This window comes from Pipistrellus hanaki (genome assembly GCF_964339955.1).
Source record: "Pipistrellus hanaki genome assembly, chromosome: 7".
Classification (NCBI taxonomy): Eukaryota; Metazoa; Chordata; class Mammalia; order Chiroptera; family Vespertilionidae; genus Pipistrellus; species Pipistrellus hanaki.
Window position 1 is genome coordinate 23,523,465 of NC_140509.1, and position 16,996 is coordinate 23,540,460.

At 38.5% G+C, this 16,996-nt stretch overlaps 1 pseudogene across 1 annotated transcript; it reads right to left on the bottom strand.

Moving 5' to 3' along the window:
• Positions 1-5,903: 5,903 nt before the first annotated feature.
• On the bottom strand, positions 5,904-6,895 carry LOC311625192 (glyceraldehyde-3-phosphate dehydrogenase-like; annotated as a pseudogene). Its single transcript has one exon. The product of its transcript is annotated as a glyceraldehyde-3-phosphate dehydrogenase-like (transcript).
• Between the last annotated feature and the right edge of the window lie 10,101 nt (positions 6,896-16,996).

Here is a 16,996-nt window from a genome sequence, read left to right on the forward strand (position 1 = left end):
CATGAAAATTGCAAGTGATAATTTTCTTAATTTCTTGGAAGGATACTTTGGAACTTTTGGGTAACGTTTCTAAAGTCACATAAAAGATGATCCTTAGAGGTGAAATGCATTTCACTTTTCTCCAGGCTTAGGATGGGCTGTTGCCACATATTATGTGGAACAAGCTCTTGACCGCTGCAGTCTATTTCAAAAAACAGGTCAAGGTTTTCTGACATTGCTCTGAGAAAGAGGAATCAAACTGTTTTGAAAAAAAAATTGAGATGCCAGTCTTGTCTTTTTTACTTTGAAAAAAACAAAACAAAACAAAAAACACAGCAAGTTTCTGTTTATTATAATATCTCAAGATCTGAAGCCCCATAGACAGTGTAAGAGCAAACTCTGCTTTAGATGCATCTACTATCCCCAAGTCTTTTTCAGGAGGAACAGAATTCTGAGCTCAGATCTTGACTGGTATGTGAATAGGATGACATGCATTCTTGATATTCACAGGGTCACTTCCCTAGCTCCGTGCCCTTTGGGCAGAATACAAAATAGAACCAGCATATCCTAGAACACCCGTCCTTAAAATGTTATTCTAAATGTTCCAAGGAAAAACTTTATGATGAAAATAAGACCTCTGGCATTGCTTACAAATGATACTAATTCAAATACCAAATAATATTTATCTTGCCATGGTCTATGATAAGCACTGGAAACCACATGGATTTTAGATGTCCAGTGCAGGGTCTTTGTGTGGTTTGGAAAAACAAAATGTCAGCCTGGATCCCTCCCCACATTGTGGTTTGTTCAGGCAGGAAGTGTGTATTGTTCAGCCTTGCAGCACCTGCAGGAACTCTATACTATAGGATAGTATTTTCACTCAGTAACCATCTGTTGATTGGATGAATGAAAGACACTGTTGACTACATTGATGAGGAACAGGTGTCAGGCCACAGTAATCAGGGCTGTAATTTGCCATAAGGAGTTCTGGGCAGACCCATAATCTCTGCATCTTGACTTCCTGGGACAGGCAAAATTCTGAGCTCAGATCTTGACTGGTATATGAATAGGATGGCAGGCATTCTTGATATTCACAGGGTCACTTCTCTAGCTCTGTGCCTGTAGGGCAGAATACAAAATAGAATACATAGCATTATGTTGTGGGGCCAGGAGGTGTCACTGCACTAATACCCACAGGGCTGTGGACTGAGTGAGTCCCCCAAAGGAGTGTGGCTACCTGTGTTTTTTTTCTTTTTCTTTTTTAACTGAGTGTATTATATAACAGATAATTTGATAAAGTACATTGCTTTTAAATGATGACTCCTGCCTGTCATACCCTTGAGAATCACATTTATGTCTTGCTCTGCTACATGGGGACTCAAGTGTTGTATAGTGGATAAAAATAGATTCTGGACAAGCTGGCTGGATTGAGTTCTGGCTCCGCCAATTCCTGTGTGAGCTGCGTACGTTATATAACCTCCAGTATCTTGGTGTCCTTATCTAAAAAAATGAGATAGGAGTGTTATTGTTATGATGAAATGAAATTAATGCACAAAAAAGATTAAAAAAAACACTTGGTTTATGGTAAGTTCTCAGAAATACGTAGCTATTTGGTAAAACCTTGTTTGAATAATTTTCAATAGAATAGTAGTGCTCATATTTAATGAGCAACACTTTTAACCTGTTGCTTTACACACTTATTTATTATGAAGCTATGTTTTGTATAAAGCAGGTTTGTCTTGCCTCCTATACAAGGAAATCTGGTAAATGTAGGGCTAATTTTCTAAGCCAGCTATGACAAATTACTACAAATTTAGTGGCTTAAAGTAAAAAAAAACAAACACCCACAATAACAACAAAACACACACACACACACACACACAACTATTCTCTTCATTTTCTGGAGTTTAGAAGTCTTTAAGCAATGTCACTGGGCCAAAATCAAGGGATCAGCAGAGCTTGTGGATGTTCTAAAGGAGACTCCATTCTTGCCTCTCCTAGCTGCTGGTGGCTGCCAGCATTCCTTGGCTTGTGGTCCCAGGTCTGTCTCTATGATACATTGCCTTCTCTTCTCTATGTGTGAAATCTCCCTTTGCCTCCACTAGTAAGGATACTTGTGATTGCATTTAGGGTCCACCCAGATAATCCAGGATCATTCCTCCATCTCGAGACCTTTAATTTAATCACATCTGCCAATCCCTCCCCTCCCCCCATATAAAGTAACATTTACTGGTTCTGTGGATTAGGACTTGGATATCTTTGGGGGCAAGTTGTCATTTCTTAACCGCTTTTGTAGATTTCTCAAACTATGAATTCTAAGACTCTATGATGAGATTCAGTATACTTATTAAACCATCCTCAAAATCAATATTAAGTAGCCTAAATAATGGTACCTGTCAGAATCAAGTATCACTAAATATAAATTAATCATTTCTTTTCATTATTTTTCTTAATCCTTATTTTTTTAAACTGATTTGAAATTTTTTTCTGATACCATTTAAACACAGATTAATCCTGACATTCTATCATTTCACATTCCCAAAAATTCTATGATGCTGGCATAACTGGTATTATCTTTATATTATAAAAGAGAACACTGACATTTAATAAAGGTAAGTGCCTTATTCCAAATCAAAACTTTGAGCAGACCAATGATATCAGCCAAAGTCTTTTGACTTCTAGACAAGTATTCTTTACATTTTATCATAGTGACAAGTTGACTTTTAGAAAAAGCTCCCATTTTGTTTTGTTTTGTTAATCTTTTAAATGACCTTTTAAAGAATTTTTATTAAATCTTTTTAGAAAGTTTTCAGAAAGTCTTAATGATGCATCAGTCATTGGACTGCAGATATAATAAATATTGCTCTGTATAGGGAATAGGGAAAGATAAAGCAGAAGAGTTTTGAGGTTATGTTTTTTTTTTTCTTTTTTTCTCAATAGTTTAACACCCATAGTTTTTAGCAACTATAGATTTGCTATAACATAGCTGGAATGAAGTTATCTCTGTAAAAATCAGGCTAATTTTTTTTTTCTTTTTTCTTTTCTTTTCAGTCATGTACAATGCAAGTTTCAAAACACTGGCAAATGTTGCCCAGCAAAATTGAAAGTTTAGAGTGAAATAATTGGCAATTACAGAAGAATGGATGGCAAGAAATAGCTGAGAAAAGGAGATAGGTCACTACTTGATGAGTGGAAATTGGCAGACTGGTTGAGAAAAGGGCCAGGTTATCATTATCTTAGTCAAATTTTTGTTTCATTTCATCTATTCTCCCACTATTTTATAATTGTTGCATATCTGAGAACTAACACAGCCATAATTGTAATACATTATTTTCAAAGAGTTTTTTAAAAGTATTTTTAGTCACAAAGGTGAGCTCTAACCATGAATTCCTATAGACTATATTTTAGTAAGTTCTCCATCAAAAAGAGAGGGAGGGAAGGGAGATTAAGTAATGACTTGTGCTTTATACATGAATTTTTTAAAAATTGTAATATGGAATGAAACCACAGATAAATCTAGAGGAATATCAGTAAAAATAAACACATTGTGAGGTTTAGCCTATTCACCATTATGTGAGGGGCAATAGAATTTTCTCTATTTGAAATGGAATCTTGTCTAGCACCAGATTGGCAGAGAACAATAGAATGAGGTAAACAGGACAATGATTTTCCCAACTGTGCCTTGGGTCATGCATTGAGTGGTAAGTGACTTTCTATTTTAAAGTCCATCTAAGAACCAAAAGAGAACTTAAGTGGCACCCAAACTCTCTAGTGAGAAGAGGTTCTATAAATGCTAAAAATGCAAATTCATTAAATACTATAAGTGGACTTTAATATAAGAAAGCTGTACATCAATTGAATAATTCCTAACATGAATATAATAAACATATTAGATGCATCCAGTGAGTTCCCTACAATTGTCAAGCAAAGCATATTTTTTTGCAAAACTGAGGCAGATATTATTTGTATAAATGCTGTAGTTTTTGTTAAAACCACACACACATGAGTATATACAAAAACCCTGTACACCAACTCACCTGCAACTTTATAATTGTATGTCTATCAATATACATTAATTTATTTTAAACCATCTCTGTGTGGCAAGGTTAGTATCTGAGAATAGTGTTCCAGAGTTACCTTATACCAGTGGTCAGCAAACTCATTAGTCAACAGAGCCAAATTTCAACAACGATTGAAATTCCTTTTGAGAGCCAAATTTTTTAAACTTAAACTTCTAATGCCATTTCTTCAAAATAGACTCGACCAGGTATTTTGTGAAAGAGCCACACTCAAGGGGCCAAAAAGCCACATGTGGCTCTCGAGCTTCGGTTTGCTGACCACTGCCTTATACTATTATCCTTCAATGGGAAATCCAGTTTCATAAAATATCTGAAATTAAAAGGTAGTTTTAGAGAGGTACATTTTAGTGGGCTAGGCTGAGATAGTGAGTCAATCAACTTTTTCTGCTTAAACATCAACCCAAATCTCAATGGCTTAAAATAGCATGGTTTACTTTAATCTTGGCTATACATTATGGGGGGCTTTTGTGTCTCTCATCTCCTAGCTGGATCATGTTATACTCAGGGTGATCATGGAAGCCCCAAGGAACAACCATGTGAATTCTCTACTTGAATCGAATCCTCTACTATCAACTCTGCTAACCATGAGAATTGGCCAAAGTGTGTCACATGACCAAGTCCTACATTAAATGAGGATACACTTCCCTGAAAGTGGGAGGGAGAAACTAACTATTTCTGAACAATAATACAAATGATCACAGATACAAAAACTTACTGTTGCCTTGAACATAAACAGCATGGAGTAGAGCAGCGCCAGCCCTAGTATTGCATAGTGTTTAATGCTTTTTTTCCAGACTGCCTTGGTTCTAGAGGAAGCCAAGGATGCTGTTCACAGCACCTGCCACTTCCCAGCCTTCTTTGCAACCTCCATTTCTCCTCTCTGTTGTGATTGGGGACGGGAAATGCCAGTTGGCTTGTGTGTGTTTCAAAGGAAGGCACAGGGTCCTGCTGTGAGAAGAGCTTTTGCTGTGCTATCAGAGAACCATGGGCTGAATTCCAGTTCTGAGACATCTCACCTGTATGACCTCATAAAATAATATTACTTCTGAGTCTCTTTTTCTGAATGCTAACTGAGAATAGTAATATTTAATGAGAATGAAGTGATCTCCTGAGTGATATATGTAGCATGGTACCCAGCCCTGAGTTCAATAAATGTTGAGTTCTCTTCTCCCCAAAGAACTTCCAAAAGGAATAAGTAGAATGTTTGAGGTGAGAGAGTAATCTCTATTTAAATTTTCAAGAGGCTCTAAAATTCTATAATAAAGTTAACTTAAGGCAGAGAAATATGTGGTTGAATTTTTAAAATAAACTAAACATTATTTTCCATATATATATATTATTAGATTCTCTATTCCCCCCTTCCCAGAAAAGTAGTAATTTGAAACAAATAAAATCCTGGGAAAAACATTTGCCATGTGAAAGGATAGATGTAAGTAAGTTTTCCTTTCAAAGTAACTTGTGATTTCTATTTATCCATGAAAACAAAATACGTTCAGGCACACAACTTTCTAAGGTCATCATGTTGACAAAAGCCCCCACTATAGTACACAGTTTGGCTCATTTCATCTTCCCTGATAACTTATGACTTTTATATATAACTTGGTGGACCTGTTGGGTTTTGAAAAACTTTTTTTGGGGGGGGGGGCAGTGAGGTACAGTGAACTTTATTGATGGTTCATGACAAGGTACGGCTCATAAGCGCCTTTCCCTTTAAGGGAGCTGGGATAGAAACTGTGGAGGTCAGAACATTCTCAATGTGTTGGAGGATTGATTTGGGGCAAGAACTTCTCAGTAGCTGAGGGCCTCTTTTCCTCTCAATGGGGCTGGTGGTCCAGGAGGCTCTTTCTACTTGGAAGCTATGTGGACCATAAGGTCCACTATCCTATTGCTGTAGCCAAATTCATTGTCATACCAGGAAATGAGCTTGACAAAGTAGTCACTGAGGGTAACACCAGCCCCAGCACGGAAGATGGAAGAATGGGTATCACTGTTAAAGTTGCAGGAAACAACCTCGTCCTCAGTATAACCCAGGATGCCCTTGAGGGGTCATCTGATGCTGGATTCACCACTTTCTTATTGTCATGGTATTTGGCAATTTTCTCCAGGTGGCAGGTCAGATCCATGACCAACTGAGGGTGGGCACACAGAATGCCATGCCACTGAGTTTCCCATTCAGCTCAGGGATGGCCTTGCCCACAAGCTTGGCATCTCCAATAGAAATGGGGATGATGTTCTGGGCAGTCCCTCAGCCATCACACCACAGCTTCCTGAGGAGCCATCCACAAACTTCTGGGTGGCAGTAATGGCATGTACTGTGGTCATGAGTCCCTCCATGATGCCAGAGTTGTCATGGGTGACCTTTGACATGGGGACCAAGCAGCTAGTGGTGCAGAAGGCATTGCTGACAATCTTGAGGGAGTTGTCATACTTCTCATGGGTCATATCCATCACAAACATGGGGGCTCCCACAGAAGGGACAGAGATAATGATACTCTTGACTCCGTTGTTCAGGTGAGCCTCAGCCTTCTCCAAGGTAGTGAAGATGCCAGTAGACTCCGCCACACTCCCAGCACCAGCATTGCCTCATTTAATGTCGGTGAAATCTTGCTCCTGGAAGATGGAGATGGGTTCTCCATTGATGACAAGCTTCCCATTCTCAGCCTTGACTATACCTTTGAACTTGCCTTAGGTGGAATCATAGAGGAACTTGTAGAGTGTGTAGTTGAGGTCAGCAAAGGGGTTATTGATGGTGAAAATATCTACTTGGTCAGAGTTAAAAGCAGTTCTGGTGACCAGATACTCAATATGGCCAATCCATTCACTCTGACATTCACCATCATGTGTCAGGGTTGAGGCTGGCATTGCACAGGCAGGCATAGCTGCCTGTCAAACGGGAGGAGCAGAGAGCCTAAGTAACTTCCACAGTGGCCCTACTAATCCTTTATAACAAAAATTCCTGTGCCAACCAAAAGTACGTTTACCACTGAAACACAGAGATGTTTCTTTCGAGGCTTTCTTCCCCAAACATATTGTCCGTAAACCTAGTTTTGCTATAAAAAACTTGAAAGAAATCTTCCCCAAACATATTGTCCGTAAACCTAGTTTTGCTATAAAAAACTTGAAAGAAATATATCTAAACATCTTGGTCTATTAAAATAGTAAGCAGGATTGTTGAAAGCAGACCATTGTTGTGCTTTCTTATGGGATTCCTAGCAGATGATTTATGAAGCTTTAGTCAGCATTGCCATTTTTATCATCCCCCAGGCACCAGCTTACCCTGGGAAACATTTCTTTCACTGCTCTTAAGAAACTCTGAAGACTTTTAAGAGATAAGTAAGGATGGAGTTCTTTATCTCCCAGACCTACAGAATCATTTTAGTTAGAGTCAGAGCTGCCTGTGTTTATAATATCCTGGCTCAATCGTGTGGGCAATTTACTTAACCTTATTTTTAATAAGATGTTTTTAAATTAGTTTCAGAGAGAGGAAAGGGAGGGAGAGAGAGATAGAAACATCAATGAGAGAGAAATGGCAACATTAATTGGCTGTCTCCTGTTCACCCTTTCTGGGGATTGAGCCTGCAACTTGGGCAGGGAATTGAACTGTGACCTCCTAGATCATGGGCTGATGCTATACCAATGAGCCACACTAGCCGGGCTACTTAACATTTTTATGGCTCAATTTCCTCATCTGTAATATGAAAATTAAAATTACTGTGGTTGTGAAGATTAAATAGTTACTATACAAAAAGGACTTACAGGAGTGCTGACATGCACCAAGCACTATGTAATTACTTGCTATCATTATTATATCAATAGCCCTTTCCTGGTTCATTATTCCATCCCTGTTGTTTGAGTCTGGATATTACTGTGGCTACAAATTTGTCCATTTCTTTTCTTTTGCCTTTTCACCTTTCATCCATTTTTGGAAACATCTATTCAAAATTCGGGGGGGGGGGGGGTTGGGTAACAGTAAACTCTTTAATAAAAGCAGTTCATCAGGCAGGAAGAAATTTCTAAGCCATTTCTCCAGCTTTGGTGTGTCTTATGTTTTCCTTTGGGCAGCAAACTCATTTTGCAATTGTAAAAAGAGTTGTGGGAAGCTCTGGTCTTGCATCAGAATTACTTTTGAAGCATCCAATTTACATGCTGAAAGTCATCTTTTCAAAAAACACAAAACCATCAGTTGGGGAAAATAACCATTTCTTCAATTCAGTGTCAGTAAAGAATTTCCTGCAGCAGGAATGAAAGACAAGCATAGAGGATGCATCTGATAAGAAACAAAAAATAATCAGATTTCATTTATAATGGAATTCACAATGTAGTATTAGGCCCCTGTGGGGCATCATCATGTTCTTTTCATTAGTTTTTCTTATGTGTTCTGTTGTCCTTCATTAAGATGTCTCATCTCTCTCTTTCTGCAGAATCAAAGCAAGAATTTAAATTTCCAGGGGACATTAATAAGCTACCTGTTGTGGCTGGGTAAAGATAATTGGAAAATAAAAATAAGGAAAAGAAATAAAGCATTTAAAAATATTGGGGTGTTGCAAACCAGGTCAAATATTTGCCTTTCAAACTTACTGTCTTAGAATGCAAATGTCTTAACTGACAAGTGTCTTAGATGGCTAATCAATACAGTAAGAGGGGTACAGATTGCTTAGACATTTTCCTAAAGAGAACAGTGGCTTCTCTTGTTCCATCTCCTTAAAAAATCACCTTGGAGGCAATATGTTTCTAAAATACCTATTATGAGGCAAAAACCTGTGACCTTTGATTGTATGTTGCAGAAAAGCTTAATGGCTGTAGAAGAAAAATTCCAGTTTGACATCTGCGTTTGAAAACAAAAGCTAAACGGGGGTGGAAATAGGGGCTGTTGTAGATTAAGAGCAGATGGCCTACATTTTAGGATCATGTTAGTGTTCAAAGACTATCAAAATAAAGGAATCAATTTTGAAAAAAACAAAAGAACCCCTTCAAATATTGTCCCCAGGAGTCTCATAGAATGCAAAAATGTTTCTGTTGTTATATTCACTGATTCCTTAAATGTAGGATGGAAATAGAAAAATGGAGATACACACAGTCTTGCTGCCATTGGGTATAATTCTTGTAGCCTTTTCATATCTCTATGAATGTAAGTGCAAAAGATGAGGAAAGCAAGTTCCATCTATTTTGGGGTAGCATTAAAAAATATCTGCCTCTTTCCCTTCACTTTCACTGCCAGATCCCATTCTGCTTTCCTCTTGGCTGTGATAAAGCTCCTATGTCAGCCTTCTTGTGAGTCCTTGCTCCTAGAGCAGCAAAAATAATTGCTGTCTCTGAAGGGTCATTTTGACCCTGTCATTCCTCTTTGTTTCAGTCCAGATTTGCCTCTCAATTGCTATTTTTGACAGGGGAATTTTTTAGGCTTATTTTTTAAAACTTGAAAAATAGAATAGATCATAAAGCACAAAATAAGAGAAAACTACAAACTTAAATTTCCCATCATCCCTAAACTGTTCCTAATATTGCTGTGTGTGTTTTCTACCTATTGATATGTAACAAAATACTCTGAAACTTACTGGCTTAAAGAACAACTTCTTTACAATATCTTGTGGCTTTGTGGGTCAGGAATTCGGGCAGATCCTGGTTGGTGATTCTTCTGCTCCCTGTGGTGTTGACTGAGGTCACTTGGTAGTATTTAGCCTTGTCTGGAGGGCCCAAGAAGTTCTTTGGAGCGTATCTTTAAGATTCTTAGAAATTCTCCTAAACATACTCTTAAACATTTCTGAGGTCTTCACAAACGGTCTTACAGCCATGCCTTGAAATCATCCTTTACTGGGAGTGCCCTGAGTTTGATCTTTTCCCTGAAGCTATGTCCTTGAGGATATTATGCTGGGGACACGAAGCAATTTTTATTTTCATACCACATGAGTCCTGGCTTGCTCATATTTTCTCTAAATTCTGCTTGAAAACTTAACGGTTCTTTTAAAAGTTCATCTATCTTGCCCTGGCTGGTATTGCTCAGTTGTTTAGATGTCATCCCATGTACCAACGGGTTGCAGGTTTGATTCCTGGTCAAGGCAGATGCTCAGGTTGTGGGCTTGATTCCTTGTGAGAGACATGCAGGAGGCAGCTGATAGATGTTCTCTCATATCAATGTTTCTCTCCCTTCCTCTCTCTCTAACATACCAACAAAATATATATTTTTGAAATGTCATTTATCTTTTCTAGTATTTGTCATAGGTACCTATTTTCCGGTGTATAAGACGACCCCCTAATTTTACAGTTAAAACATAGGTTTAGGCCTATATTTGCTGTATAAGACTACCCCCCACTTCCGAGGCAACACCAGTTCTTTTTTTAATAGACCGCCTCTCTGACACTGGCCAATCTGAGCAGGCTTTTTTTCGTTTCAAAAGTCGTCTTATATGCCGGAAAATACGGTACCTGGGATCAAGTTGGCACCTTCTACCTTCTGCCTGTCACTTTCTTCCGCCAGACCCATGAGCTCGTTTCGATGTCCTTTCTGCGTTCCATTGGACCACAGGTGTCAGTGTTGCCAAACTTTCCACCACTATATAATATCTTCCTCACCTCCTTCAAACTCCCACCAGCAATGTCCCTAGGCCTTTTGAGTTTCCGCTTGTTGCTCCAGTCACAGAGCCAATGGCACATGTCTTACATTTTTTGTTAGGGCAGCAACCCATTTTCAGGTACTAAATTCTTATCTGTCTTCTATGTTTAATGCATAATCATTGACATCATTCCCTTTTACCTATCTCTTCCCAAAACTCGATACACTTTCTCTAGTGCACACACAAAAGATTAAAAATTACCCTTTCTCATTCTCCTTCCTGGATCATCTATTGCAGTGACCGTGTGTTCTAAATATTCTGAGTTAAGATTTGTGTGTTAAAAATATCTAAGACAAATAAAATGGTTGTAACTAAATTATTGCCTAAGATTGCTTTCTTCAATCTCTTTTAATGCCGCAACTTGACAGGAAAAAAATTAAAAGAGAAAAACAAAAGGAAATTAAATATAAGGACAAGAGAAAGGTCACAGGCAGCTTCCTCTTTATCTTTGGTCTATATTATGTCATACTTTACGAAGTGCTTGGTAGTTAAGTATATCATGATAAAAAACTATAGCATAGACTCTGGCCTTTTGTTGTTCTCCACTCTCTACACAGTAAGCAAGTGAATGTACCCAAACAACTAGTTGTTTCTGGCTTGCAAATACTATTTTATCTCAAGGTTTCAGTTAACTGTCTTATTAATTCACTATCAGCAATAGTGTTTCTTGAGGAAGGTATAGGGTGGGGACTATATGGAGGAAAAAAGTAGAAGGAAATAGGAGGGGTTTACATCAGAAAAATATCACCTAGAAGACTTTCTCCAAAATACACATACTTAGGCCTCTCCAATCAAAATCACTAGATTATGGAGCTTATTGTTTTATTTGAGGGCCCTTCATAGTTTGTTAGGTAGGGTGGCAGTATACTTGACCATGCAGTTCCACTTTCTTCAAAAATTTTAAGTTTATGGCTGGACACTGGATTTGTGTTCTGAAGAACTTTCTGTACAGATCTTTGAAAAAGTTACTTCTGTCTCTTTGGGATCCTCATTTACTACCCTACAGAGGAATTTCAAATACCACAGTAGATGTGAATGACCTGAAAATGCTGAAGATCCTTGAGGGTCTTTCCATAAGGTTGTTAAAGGGCTTTCCTATGGAAGAAGGATTATCCATTTGTCTGTGTCCTCATAGGTAGCATGATTTAAATGGAACTATATCAATTTCACTTTCAGCTGTAGCACCAAGTATGCATGGCCAGCTACTTACCCTGCAAGCCATCATGAAAGACTTCTAAGGAGGTATTCAAAATTCGGTCAGGCAACTGTTAGCTCCTCTTCCTCACTGAAGGTATACCAGGATTGAGTTGGAGTCTTGAAGATGACTTTTTGGAGAGGGTTCTTGATGTGTGTTGAGTCTTCCTTTCCCTAGTGCATGGAGTAGGAGTAAAGAGAGTGCTTTTCTCTCTGCTCACACCAGGGAAAGGAGCTCAGTGGATCCCTGGAGAGAGCCACATATGCTTCTCTTAGAGCTGATGTCTGCTTATTCCTGAAAAATTTCTACTCACCTGACGACTAGAGCCATCTGTCTAGGACTGTGGGGAAAAGAGATGTAGATACAGTGGCAGTAACTTTTTCGGGAATTGGAATTGAATGGCATCTGACTAGACCACTGCACTTGCACACTCAGGGCTTGTCCAGCTAAAGCTGCAGTGGTGTTTCTCTGGGCTGGATGAGGTTTCTCTTTGAAGAGTCAGAAGGGTGTTATAGTGAACCTTGTCCAAGGGACTCACAGGAGAAGGGTTCTGGCTGTTCTTTCAACTACATAGAGGCTAAGGGGACTATGTAAAGTGGTCAGTGTTCACCATGTCAAGGGAACTACAGTGAGAGATCTAGTGATGGAGGAGTGAAAAGGGGCTTCAAAGAATCTGCAAAGTATGTTATGAGAGGAAAGCCCAACTCCTAACAGCTGCCAAGCTCAGGCAGCACCCAAAAGGCAGAGGTAGCCTCGTGGGTTGCTTCGAGGAGAAGTTCTAGGCGGGGAAAGAGAGAGCATGGTGAGCATCCCCCGCCTCACCACTGCCAGCTGCCAGCCCAAAACAAGGCAGACTGTGGGCAGGCATGGAGGATGGATGAGGAGAAGACCTTTAACTCTCTAAATAAACCTGTAAGTTTATTCTCATTATATGTTTTATATAAAAACATATACACCTACATAATAAGAAAATATAATACATAAAAATAATATTGTTATATATTTATTATAGGAGGGTGAAGAGAAAAGCCATGGCGATTTCCCAAGTGTCCAGAGGGGCAGGAAAAAAAAAAAAGAAACAGCCCTTCAGAGTGGCTAAATGGGAAAAGAATAAAGCTATTTTCTGTTACACTTAGACTGATCTTGTTCAATATAATGGCTGCTTGAGGATGGTGCTAGGATACCTGGATGAAAGCTGTAGGGTTTATTACGGAGAAGACATTTATAACCATGAGAACTGTCCACAAAAGGTGTCCAATAGAAGAAACTTCTCTGACTTAGTTATAAAATCTGGTGGTGGGTACGAAATTAGGGCTCAAGAAAATAGGCTACGTAATAAGCTTGTTCACTACCTTATTTTGTAAGGTACTGTTGGCTAATGTGAAGTTCCACATTATTCCACACCATTCTCTGGTCCCCCCCCTCTTCACAGACGACATGTTGGTTTAGTTTCTAAAGTGTTTCTCTAGCTTTCACAAATGTAGACAGAAGTTGGAAGCCACATCCCATTTTAGAGAACCTACTAGTTCTTTGAGGAGTGAAATCATCCATGGATAATGAGGGCAGAGCCTTCTCTCCTGCTATAGACCACATTTCAGTTCCCAGCGATTATCTGATTAATCCTCAACTAACACATGTGGACAGTGGACATAATAGTCTTCTCTTGCAGCACAACTTCCTGGAGTCAGTGTCAAGATAACAGTCCAACATACTCATCAGAATCAGAAACCGATGACAAATTCTTAGGAAATATCTTCAGGGACTGTGAGAAGTCTTTTATTTTGAAAAGCTCTTCTCTGTTGCTATTTTTGGACACTGAATACTGTAAAAGGTTTTCTAGCTGAATTCAGCTTATTACTTGGGAAAAAAAAGTCAAAGAGTAGAAACAGAGATGCAGAATTTCTTTTTCTTTTTTTTGGATGATCCTGAGCTTTCTGGAAATGGTCTTAGGGCTTTTCCCTTAATTACATGCCAGCTTCCCTCCAATGAAGGAAAAGTTGTGCTGATGTTAAAAATCAATACAGACCCCTCTTTCCTCTATAGTCTACTTAGTCCCTGCTGTTGCAGTTTATAATGAGGTCTTTTTTTTTTTTTTTTTTTTTTTTTTTAAGGGAACCACAGGCCAATTATTATGTCTTAGTTTTGAAATAGTCCTATCTTATTAATTTCCTCACAAAAATGAACACAAGTTATAACATCTCTGATGTTATAGTCTTTAATAAAAAACTTCACTCCAGGAGATGCATTTTGTATCTTCCCAACCCCCAGCCCTCTTCCCTGACAGCTGTACTATCTATACCTGCCCACAAAGTCTGTACACAACTTTTGTCCCGTGGCCATAGCAGACTGGACTAGAAGTAAACTTTTAACTGGGCTCCATTTAGTCTTGGTACTGGAAATGTGAACTTGGACTTCAGAAATATTAGTTAATTTCTTTAGTTTTCTTGGCTGAGGTGACACAAATTCCTGAGCAGAGGCTGCGATGCCAGAGGTGGGACCCTTCTCTGCATCATACAGATTTTCAGAGAAAGAGGAAAATGAAGCCAACATGCTGAGCGATAGAGAGATGAGACATGAAGGAGAGAGTGAGAATGAGAGAGAGCGAGAGAGGCGGCGAGGAAAGCAGTTGTGTTGGTCTCCGATGGGTCTCCTCTTTCTAGTCCCAGTCTTTTGTGATGCCATCAATAGGCTTTTGGTTCCATGACACATCTCAGGGTCTTCATAACATTTTGTCTTCTTTTGCTCATTGGATTAAGTGAGTTTCTATTATTGACAACCAAAAAGTAAAATTTACTGAGCTCTCTATGAAACCAAATTTTGACAGCTCAACAAATTCTTCAGTGTCCATTGCCAATGGCTGATCTTTTAGAAATGTATTTTTGATGCCAATTTGGTAATCTTAAAGAACATACTATTTATATTCTCAAAATTTTAATAGCCATTTATACTTTTCTCTTGAAACCTCTGTGGAGAACACTCATAATTATAGCAAAAATGACCTTCTCAAGAATACATCATTAGCCAGTATTGTTGCCTTTCACTGATAACAGGGCTGTTCCAGAGTATGACTTCTGTAATCACCATGGGAGTCAGTAAGGGAAAGATTCAGATAATGTCACATCTCCTACTGGCTCTATGATTTGTGGTAAATTACTTAACGTCTCTAAGATTCAATTCTTGCACATGTAATATGGGAATGAGATTTTAATATCAGTTCTAGATAAATCAAAATTGAGAAGAAAATACCTAATAACAACTCTGGATGATTTAGAGCACATATGTCAAACACAAGGCCCGCGGGCCAAATCCAGCCCGCCAGGCCTTGCAATGTGGCCCGCACCGCGCTGTCATCACTGCACTCCGCTGTCAGTTTATGACATTGTCAGTTTATGACTGTTCAGTAAACCATTCGGCCCGCGATTTAGGCTGGATTTTAGATTTTGGCCCCTTCTCTGATTGAGTTCGACACCCCTAATTTAGAGCATGTTTGTAGATTGAGGTCAAGAGTCCTACCAGAGTGATACCAGAAGTGTGTGTATGTGTAAGTGTGTGTGTGGGGGGAAGGGCGGGGGGTTAGGTAGGGGTAGGGTTGGAGTCTGCATGGCCATGGGCCACAGGAGAGAATGCCAGGAAGTCAAGCATGAGCCATGAGCTAAGCATTGCAAGAGGAACCAAGAACATAAGAAAGTGAGCTTTAGAGGATAAATATCCCAAATTTTCCCGCTTGCAGGGGTCACGCCCATTTGGCCAACCATTTCTGTCCCCAGGTGTGATTGACAGACAGTATTTTCCCTCTGTGGTTCCCTCCCTCAGTGGTTTGCAGGGAACACATGTCTATAATATCCGGCCTTCCCTTTGTTCCTTTTCCATTATTAATAACTAGTTAATTATAATGCTATCAAGAGGACCAAAGTGCATTCTCCCCTTCCTCCCTTACAGTACAAGGTCTTTGTTGTTATGGGGCCCATAGACAACCAGCTGGAGACCACATTTCCCAACCTCTCTTCTAATAACCACATTACTCTTACATAGTCGGACTTACGAGCCAGGCACTGTTTCAAGCAGTTTACATATTACTTCAATTAATAGTCATAACAACTTTATGAGCTGGGTTAATCATCATAAGAATCCCATGAGATTGGGACCATTGTTATTATAATTTTACAGATGAAGAAACTAAGACCTAAGGCAGTCCAGAGATAAGGCCGAGACAGCATTGCAAGCCAGGCAGTGTGGCTCTAGAGCATGTGTCTTCACCTCTGTGTTGTGGTGTCCTTGTAGCAAGATGACCGGACAGGGACACCATACAGTTAGACACAGAGCCAAATCTGAGCCTGCAGAGAAAAGGATGAAAAGAAGAATCTCCTAGATTACTTAAGGATAAAAAATTAGTTATGTTTCAATATTTTGTTTTTTTAATTTAAAAAAGTAGTCACATTTATTTTAAAGAATGTGAAAAAGACCAAAAGCACAAAAGCAAATGTAATAACCTCCTACAATTTCACTACTCAGAAAGAACCCTTGTTTAATCATGGAAGTCTGTTTCTCTTCCAATCTTTTCTTATATACAATATATATGCATCTATATTTATAGGGCTATCATGTGTTTTTTTTTCTTAAAGAGATGAAACTATCCCCATAAACCTTCCATAAATCAAACCTTGTATAACTCAAGGCTGATACTATTGATAAAAAAAATTGTGAATAGTGCAACATGTCATGTCCAGGTAGCAGTAATATTAATATGATTGCTGAAATTACATACTCCTTAACAAACTTTTAACTTGGGAGAGATTAATGTTATTTTAAATTATGTACATAAACTGGGATTTTATTAAATGTTTTATGTGATAATATTACAAATTCACTTCATTTAACTTTGAGTAAATTTGTGATTAATGGACATGTTAGAATACTATTTTTTATATTTAGCATTTTAAATTCAATTCTTTAATTTTTGCATTTGTTTTTAATCTTTCCACGTTATTTTTGTTCAATTTATACATATTCTTCTATTGGCTTGAGTTAAATTCTTAATATTTTTTGCTATTCCTGTCTTTCTTAAGATAATAAAAGCACTTAAGACCAGGAGATGTCCTTTAAGAACAATTTTGCCAGCATTTTGAAAAATT